This window comes from Cervus canadensis, chromosome 31 (assembly GCF_019320065.1).
Source record: "Cervus canadensis isolate Bull #8, Minnesota chromosome 31, ASM1932006v1, whole genome shotgun sequence".
NCBI lineage: Eukaryota > Metazoa > Chordata > Mammalia > Artiodactyla > Cervidae > Cervus > Cervus canadensis.
In genome coordinates, this window is record NC_057416.1 from 31,515,801 (window position 1) to 31,524,204 (window position 8,404).

Here is an 8,404-nt window from a genome sequence, read left to right on the forward strand (position 1 = left end):
TAGATATCTATGTATGTATAACTTAATCACTCTGCTGTACATTTGAAACTAACACAACACTGTAAATCAACTAGACTTTAATTTTAAAAAGCAACATGCGAAAATCAATTGTATTCCTATAGTCCAGCAACAAACACTTTGGAAATAAAGACTTTTAAATGACACCATTTATAGAAAAATAAAAATAAAATATTTAGGGATAAATCTAACAAAAGATATGTAAGAGATCTTCACTGAAAATTATAAAGCATAATTGAAAGATAGTAAAGAAGAAATCATTAAATACACCATGGAATATACCATGCTCAAGGATAGGAAAATTCAATAGTGTGCAGGGTCAGCTCTCCCTAAATTTATCAATGACTCAGTGCAATTCGACTAGAAATCCAAGCAGAGCTGGTTTTTTTGTGGAAATTGAAAAGCTGATTCTAAAATCTGTGTTGAACTGGAAAGGGTTATTTTGGTACAAAGTCAACCTTGAAGAAAAGAAACAAGGTTAGATGAGATATAGTATCAGATATAAGACTTATAGATCTGTAGTGACTAACACAGTGTAGAATTGGGACAAACTAGACATACAGACCAATAGAACAGAATAGGATTCAGAAACAGACCCTCATATATGCAGTCACCTGGCTTATGGCAAAGGTGTCACTGAAATGTAGTGAGTTAAGGATGATCATTTTAATAAAGGCTGCTAGATTAAATACATGTCCAACTGGAAAAAAATTTGATCCCTACCACACACTATACACAAAAATTAATTTTGGGTGAATCAGAGACAAATGTGTAGAATAAAATAATCAAATTTCTAGAAGATAACATAATGTGAACATTTTCATGACCTTAGGGGGTATAAAGATTTATACACAGATCACCTAAACAACCCCCCCCCAAAATCCCCAAACCAAAAAACTCACTCATCAAAAATGAGAAAACTTTGTTTAAATTAAGACTTCCCATTAATTAAAAAAAACCATGAAGAGTAAAAAGTCAGTATGTTCTTATATTACATAAATCTGACAAAGGACTCTTCTTGAAAATATACAAAGAACTTCTACAACCCAGTAAAAACAAAATACAAAATCATAACCCAGTAAAAAAAAGAAATTGGCAAATGACAGTATATGTAATTCACAAGAGAGGATCTCTCAGTAACCAACTAGCATGTGAAGAGGTGCTTATAGATGCGGCTAGTTCTCAGCTCTGGAGAAGGAAACAGCAACCCACTCCAGTGTTCTTGCCTGGAGAATCCCAGGGACGGCAGAGCCTGGTGGGCTGCCGTCTATGGGGTCGCACAGAGTCGGACACGACTGAAGTGACTTAGCAGCAGCAGCAGCAGTCCTCAGCTCAGATCTCTTTTCGGGACTAAATTGCTCCATCCCTTAGCTTCTGGGAGAGTCGTCAGCTGTATACCTCTCTGGGAACGGCCTTTGGCAAAAGAGAACTTTTTACACCAAGTCATAATCCTCCCCCGGGACAACCCACGTTCCGTGATTGGTCAGTACTGCTATGAAGATCTGGCCTCCTTGTCTTAAGGCAGGACATCTCTAAAGGGTCCTGCCAGCTCCAAGCTGCCCGAGGGGTCAGAGGGATGTTGGTCTTGCTGCCTTCTCTCTCCCTGTGCGTCCTCCCACCAACTTTCTGCCTAGAAATCTCCATCTCAGTCTGCTTCTCAAGGAGCTCACCTGAGGCAGTCCTCAGTTTCATTAGTCATTGGGGAAATGAAAATTCAAACCACCAGTTGGCTAAATGGCTAAAATTAAAGTACTGACCATACAAAGTGTTGGTGAGCATGAAAAACTGTGGGAGTGTAAACTGACCCCGATACTTTGGTAAAGTGGCATATTTACCAGACTTAAAAATACAGATGTGGTACCCAGGAAATTTCACTCTTGGGTATATTCCCAAATGAAATGTGAGCATATGTTCACCGAAAGACCTATACAAGAATATTCATAGCAGCAGTGTTTGTAATAGTCCCAAACCGGAAATAACACAAATGCTCATTAACACTAGAATGGAGAGATGAACTGTGGCATATTTACACAGTGCAATAAAAAAGAACAAATTACTATGGTCGGATGAACCTAAATATCAAGGAAAAGAAACCAGACGCAAAAGAGTACTTACTGTGTGATTCCATTTAAATGACTTCAAAGACCGGCGAAATTAATGTACAATTGTAGAAGTCACAATAGTGACCATTTGGGAAGAGGGGATGGTAATAACTGGGAGGGGTCTCTAAGGGAGATGAGTGCCAGGGTGCTGGCATAATGTCTTTGGGTGCTCATTATAAAAATTCACTGGGCTTTAACGTATATGTGTTATACTTTAATTAAAAAAAAATTAGAGATTCAGTGATAAAGAGAAGTGGGCTATCAAGGGACTTCCCTGGTGGTCCAGTGGTTGGGACTCCATGCTTCCAAGGCAGGGAACATGGGTTTGATCCCTGGTCAGGGATCTAAAAGGCCACATACTGTATGGCATGGTCAAAAAAATAAATAAGCAGGAAAAAAAAAAAGAAATGAGTTATTAAGCCATGAAAAGACATACAATAACCTTAAATGCACATGGCTAAATGAGGGAAGCCAGTCTGACAGGGTTGCTTACTGAATGGCTCCAACTAGATGGTGTTCTGGGAAAGGCAAAACTACAGAGAGAGTAAAAAGATGATTGGTTGCCTGGGGTTAGGGTCAGGGAAGGATGAATAGGTGGAGCACAGAGGATCTGCAGGCAGTGAGACGAGTCCATACCCTACTGCAGTGTTAGATGCATTTGTCAAAACCCACCAAAAGTGGAGATAGGAATAACAGGGGAAGCTAGGGGTGGCAGACGAGAGGGCAAAAGGGAACTCTACTTTCTGCTCAATTTTTCTGTAAACCTAAAACGGCTCAAAAATATAATCTATTGATTTAAAAAAAAAATAGAGAGAGAAAGAGTGCGAGACAGACCCAAAGAAGTGATGTAACATTTCCACAGACAGGGGACAGAAAAATCAAGAGGTGAATTCAGTCCATCTTATCCCCATGCTCACTGTTCTCACTGCCCGTTGCTGTTCTGGGTGCTTGTCAGGTCTGCCTTCTCTAGAGAAAGTACCTGTATTCTGAACTTTATCTCTCTTTTAAAATTTTCATTTATTTATTTTTAAACTCTTTATTTTGTATTGGGGTATAGCTGATTAAGGGCCACCCAGGGGGCTCCAGTGGTAAAGAACCTGCCTGCCAATGCAGGAGACATAAGAAACTCGGGTTCGATCCCTGGGTCAGGAAGATCTGTTGGAGGAGGGCATGACAACCCACTCCAGTATTCTTGCCTGGAGAATCCCATGGACGGAGGAGCCAGGTGGGCTACAGTCCATGGGGTTGCAAAGAGTCTGACATGACTGAAGTGACTTAGCACACACACAGGCGGAGCCAATTAACAATGCTGTGATAGTTTCAGGCAGCAAAGGGAAACTTACCTTTTCATATTAAGATACTGTTTTCTTTTTTTTCCCTACAACAGGCAATTCTCAGACACCAGGTGGTTGTCCTACAATTTAACCCAATCCTGCCTCTGTCTAACCCAGCGAGAGCACCCGACCCCACAGGTTAAGGGCCTAGCCCCACAAGTCTGCTCCCAGGCCCCGCTTCAGATGTCAGCTGCAAGTCCACCTCTGCTTCTGACCCACCAGCGACAGATTGGCGGATCCTATGACCTTGGGTTCAGTTAATTTGCTAGAGTGACTCACAGAAGTCAGAGAAACATCTTATTTACTATTTTATTACAAAAGGATATAACTCAAGAACAGCCAGATGGAAGAGAGAGCTAGAGAAAGGTATGTAGGAAGGGGTGCACAGCATCCATGCTCTCTCCAGGGGAGCCGCTCTGACCCCATCTCCACGACTCAGAAGTTCTTTGGACACCACCCTTTCCAGGTTTTATGGAGGCTTTCCCACATAGGCGTGATTGATTAAAATATTGGTCGTTGGTGATGGAACTTAGCCTCCAGGTCCTCTTTCCTCCTTGGTGGTATGTGTGTGTCTTGGGGAGTGGGGGGGTTAGGGGGAGACTTAAAGTTTCAAACCTCTAATTGCCTGGTTGGTTTCTCTCCTGACCAGCTCCCATCCTAGGTGACCTAGGGGCTTTCCAAAAGTCACCTCGTTAACGTAACTAAAGACACCTTCAAGGCTTTAATCACTTAGGCAATTCCAAGGGTTGAAAAACTCCTAGCCCCAAACAGAGATGAAGACCAAATACATATTTCTCATTATAAATCACAGTATCAGAAATAGTTATCCTCAAATTGTCGAAAAATCAGAAAGTAATTAAAAGTAATCTAAAAATTAGAGTATTTTTAGTACTGTTGCATGACTGTTTATTAAACATATTAATTAATAGTTTATAGTTGCTTAGACTTTCATTTCAGAGAAGGCAATGGCACCCCACTCCAGTACTCTTGCCTGGAAAATCCCATGGATGGAGGAGCCTGGTAGGCTGTGGTCCATGGGGTCGCTAAGAGTCAGACAGGACTGAGCGACTTCACTTTCCCTTTTCACTTTCATGCATTGGAGAAGGAAATGGCAACCCACTCCAGTGTTCTTGCCTGGAGAATCCCAGGGACGGGGGAGCCTGGTGGGCTGCCGTCTATGGGGTCGCACAGAGTCGAACATGACTGCAGAGACTTAGCAGCAGCAGCAGCAGCAGCAGACTTTCATTTGGGCTTCCCAGGTGGTGCTAGTGGTAAGGAATCCACCTGCCAATGCAGGAGACATAAGAGATGAGGGTTCAATCCCTGGGTCGGGAAGATCCCCTGGAGAAGGGAATGTCAACCCACTCCAGTATTCTTGACTTGAGAAACGCATTGATAGAGGAGCCTGGTGGGCTATAGTCCATGGGGTCGCAAAGAGTTGGACACAACTGAATCGACTTGGAATGCACGCACACACAACCTTTCATTTATTCACTCAATAAACATTGTCCACCACACGCCAAGTATTATACTAAGTCCTGAAGAGCAATATTGAATAATTCAGGGTTACCACTAGATGCCAAATCACTTTCCTCTGATTCTCTGCTGTGATACTCTGTAACCTTCCGGTATTTTGTAATAGACTATAGAGTATTGATGGACCATCATAGCAGTGAAGGACTATTCTTCTTCAAGGTCTTCCTTTGAGCCCAAAGGAAGGAGGCAAGAGGGATGAACAGACTTGTCAGACAGAGGACGCCATCTCCACCCCCATGTCCTCTCCCTTTCCTTCTTCTTTAGTCGCTGAGTCGTGTCTGACTCTTTTGTGACCCCATGGACTGTAGCCCTCCAGGCTCCTCTGTCCATGGGATTTCCCAGGCTAGAATACTGGAGCTGATTGCCATTTTCTCTCTCTATCCCGTGTCATTTTAGACATATTTTTATTTTTTAAATTAATTTTAAACAAGTGAAGTATAGTTTTTTGTTTGTTTGTTTATTTTTGTTTTATTTTTGGCCACACTGTGGTTCCCTGACCAGGCCCACAACCCCTGCAGTGAAAGCAAAGAGTCTTAACCACTGGACCGTCAGGAAGTCCTGACCTACACATTTTGAGATATTAAATGATCTCTAAATGCCAGCCTCCCTCCTTCCCTTGCCATCACAGCAGAAGCTTCTGCCCACCAAAGGGAGGAAAGAAAGGGGGTAGTTGAGGCAAGGTGTGAGGAGGTATTTTTTGACTTGAGCATCACAGGGTCTTGAGGTAGCAGTGAGGTAGGATTGATCCCCGAGCAGAGGAAGGAGATTGCAGTCAGCTCTGAAGTCTGAAACACACTCCATTGATCATCAGCCATGACAGAGAGCATCTGACATTGTACGTGGCACACAGTGAACCCTCAATAAATATCAAATTTCCTTTTCTCACTGGGGTGCGGTGCTGTTTGAGAACCCTATGGGGGAACACAAAGAATAGAAGGCACCATCGCAGCCTTTAAAGAGCTTAGTGACTTAACAATATTCGGCTCTGAGTCCAACCCATCAGGACAAAAGAAAACGCTCCCAAATCCCCCTTGGCTGAGCCTTAGCCCCTCTGGGAATGGAAGTCTGAGGAATCAGTCTCAGCCCTCTCCCCACCGCCACCCCCAAATTTAATCTGTTTAATTATTTCTTCATGTGTGCTCCAGAGAGCCTGTTATTTTTATGGGTCTGTGTCTATTAATTTTTCTTCCCCACCCTTCCTTCTTTCAGCAGTGCAGACAGAGAGCTGGAGTCAGGCTCCAGTGAACAGAGATTACATAGATATATAGAGAGATGAGAGGAAGCAGGCAAGAAAATGCGGTTACCTCTGAGGCTGCAGAGAAGCTGTTAAGTGCTGGAGATTTAAAGCTTCATTCGCCTCTGTGCTAACTTCAAGCTGTTCTAAGCCCAGGCTCCCAGACGCAAAACTCAGACCAGCTGCGAGAGCAGGGCTATTACTCCCTCGGGAGCTTCGGGTCTGATTTAGAGGGTGCTTAGAGGAGGCAGGCGGGAAGCAAGGAGCAGAACAATCAGAGTTTTATTTCGGGGGAAACTTTCTCTGCTGAAGAGGAGAAGGCCAAGGACAGAAAGAAAACACTCGGTAGTGATTTGTCACGGACGCAATGGATGAGATGAGAGTTGAGGCCCCCATTAGCGCAGGCAAGAGTCAGGTCTGATCTGAGGAAGAACTCATCACCTGCAAGGGTCGTTAAGTAGTGGCAGGACTATCCGGAGATGGGGTAGATTAATTGTCTCGATTCGATTCGGATGTTCACCTGTCCAGAAGCAAGGGGCTGGACCCAGTGATCTCATAAGATCATCTCCAAGGTTGTTTTGTTGGTCGTTAAGAGTCTGCGGTTGGAGCATTTGGGCACCGGGGCAAATTAGGTTTCCAAATGCAACTGAGTTGGTTGAGGGGGCCATAAGGATGCCAGGTACAGGGTTCAGGGGGGACTTACTCACCTAGCTTCCACACTGGAGCAAATGGAAATAATTTCGAGGATCCTGCAGTAGAAAAGAGCATGCATCTGAGAAAAGAGTAGCAGAGAAAACGCTTTAGAGAGTGGCAATTGGGTGGGAGTGTGGAAACCAAGGAGAAGCAGGGATAAAGATGACGTCCCCCCCTGTTGGGAAACCCCGAGAATTTCAGGGATCTAACTGAGTGGTCTTTCACACAAGGGTGACTGGGGCTGAGCTTGGGCTTGACAATGAACCCCAACAGCAGGCTTGGGAATCTGAGGGGTGACAGCTGGCTGCTGGTGGGGGTAGGGGGTGCTGCGTTCAGCCCCTAGCCAGTGACAGAGGCTTTATGTAATGAGAGATTCTCTGGGACAGCTCTGCAGCTGGTGGATACTTACGCTTAAGGATCCATGGTAGAGGACTGGTTTTATTTTTCCCTTCCAAAGATGTGTGATACAGTAAAAGAAAAAACTACTACATTCTCCTCAAAGAAACATCTGGCCTGCAGGTCAAGATGGAGCTTCCCTCCTGGAAGGGAGCTGATATAGGGAGCCACAGAATCTGTGCCCAGCAGCTGTGAAGTCACGGGCCTGCCACACACACTCCAGGGCCATGCTGGTGGCCCACAGGCATCATGGGAATTTCTCGAAGGGGGTCCATCCTTGGCAACAGGGGGGAAACAGGGGAATCTGAAACTTGTTTTTAGGGTTCTCCTTTTGCTGAAGACCTTGCTAGCCACTTACCCTGTTCTCTGTTCTTCTGGGACTTCTCAATCAGTAATTTTTCTTCCCAACTAAAAGATGGATGAGAGTCAATGAAAAAAAACTTTCTAAATTCAATCTACTATTTGTCCAGCAAGCATGACCCTTTACCTTGGCTGCCAGAAAAATAAAGACGAAATCTGTTGCTAAAATATCAGGAGCAGAACATTCTCCAGAAAGCATCAGTTCCTTCTGACTCCTTCGGATGGATTCCAGTTAAACGGATCCTGAACTATAACCTTCTTTAGAGGTACCTTGAATTATACTGAAAGTTAAGTTGAGCATAAGATGAAATCAATCACATATTAATGTCCATGTTCTAGAGAACGCTAGGCAAGTGGGGGAGGCTGACACTGTCCCCATCATCCCTTCAATACACACGAGTGTGACAAGACGCACAAAGAGATGAGACTGCGTGTCAAGGTGTTTTGGCTCTATATGATCAGAATGAAAAACTGATCAGACTTGGTTCTTCTACCATCTTGCCAGCCAGAGTCCACAAAGGGAGAAGCTCTGGTCCAGAGAGGAATGGTGATCTGCTTGAGTTCCTAGAGCAAATCAGTGGATGAAGAGTGCCAGAGGAAAGCATGCAGAAGGCTTGGACTTTAGAGATGAAGGGAGCCCTTGGCTCAGGATAAAAGGATATGGCACCCACAATTCCATCTGGGGGATTTTCAGTGCACTGGCTTAGTTGATCCGAGGCATGTGGGATCCT

The 8,404-nt window shown here is 44.2% G+C and overlaps 1 long non-coding RNA gene across 1 annotated transcript; it reads right to left on the reverse strand.

Moving 5' to 3' along the window:
* Nucleotides 1-6,664: 6,664 nt before the first annotated feature.
* On the reverse strand, nt 6,665-7,980 carry LOC122432398. The gene is made up of 3 exons (XR_006266813.1): nt 7,672-7,980; nt 6,932-6,973; nt 6,665-6,744 (listed from the first exon to the last, which is right to left on the reverse strand). It is a non-coding gene; the product is annotated as an uncharacterized LOC122432398 (long non-coding RNA).
* Nucleotides 7,981-8,404: the final 424 nt, after the last annotated feature.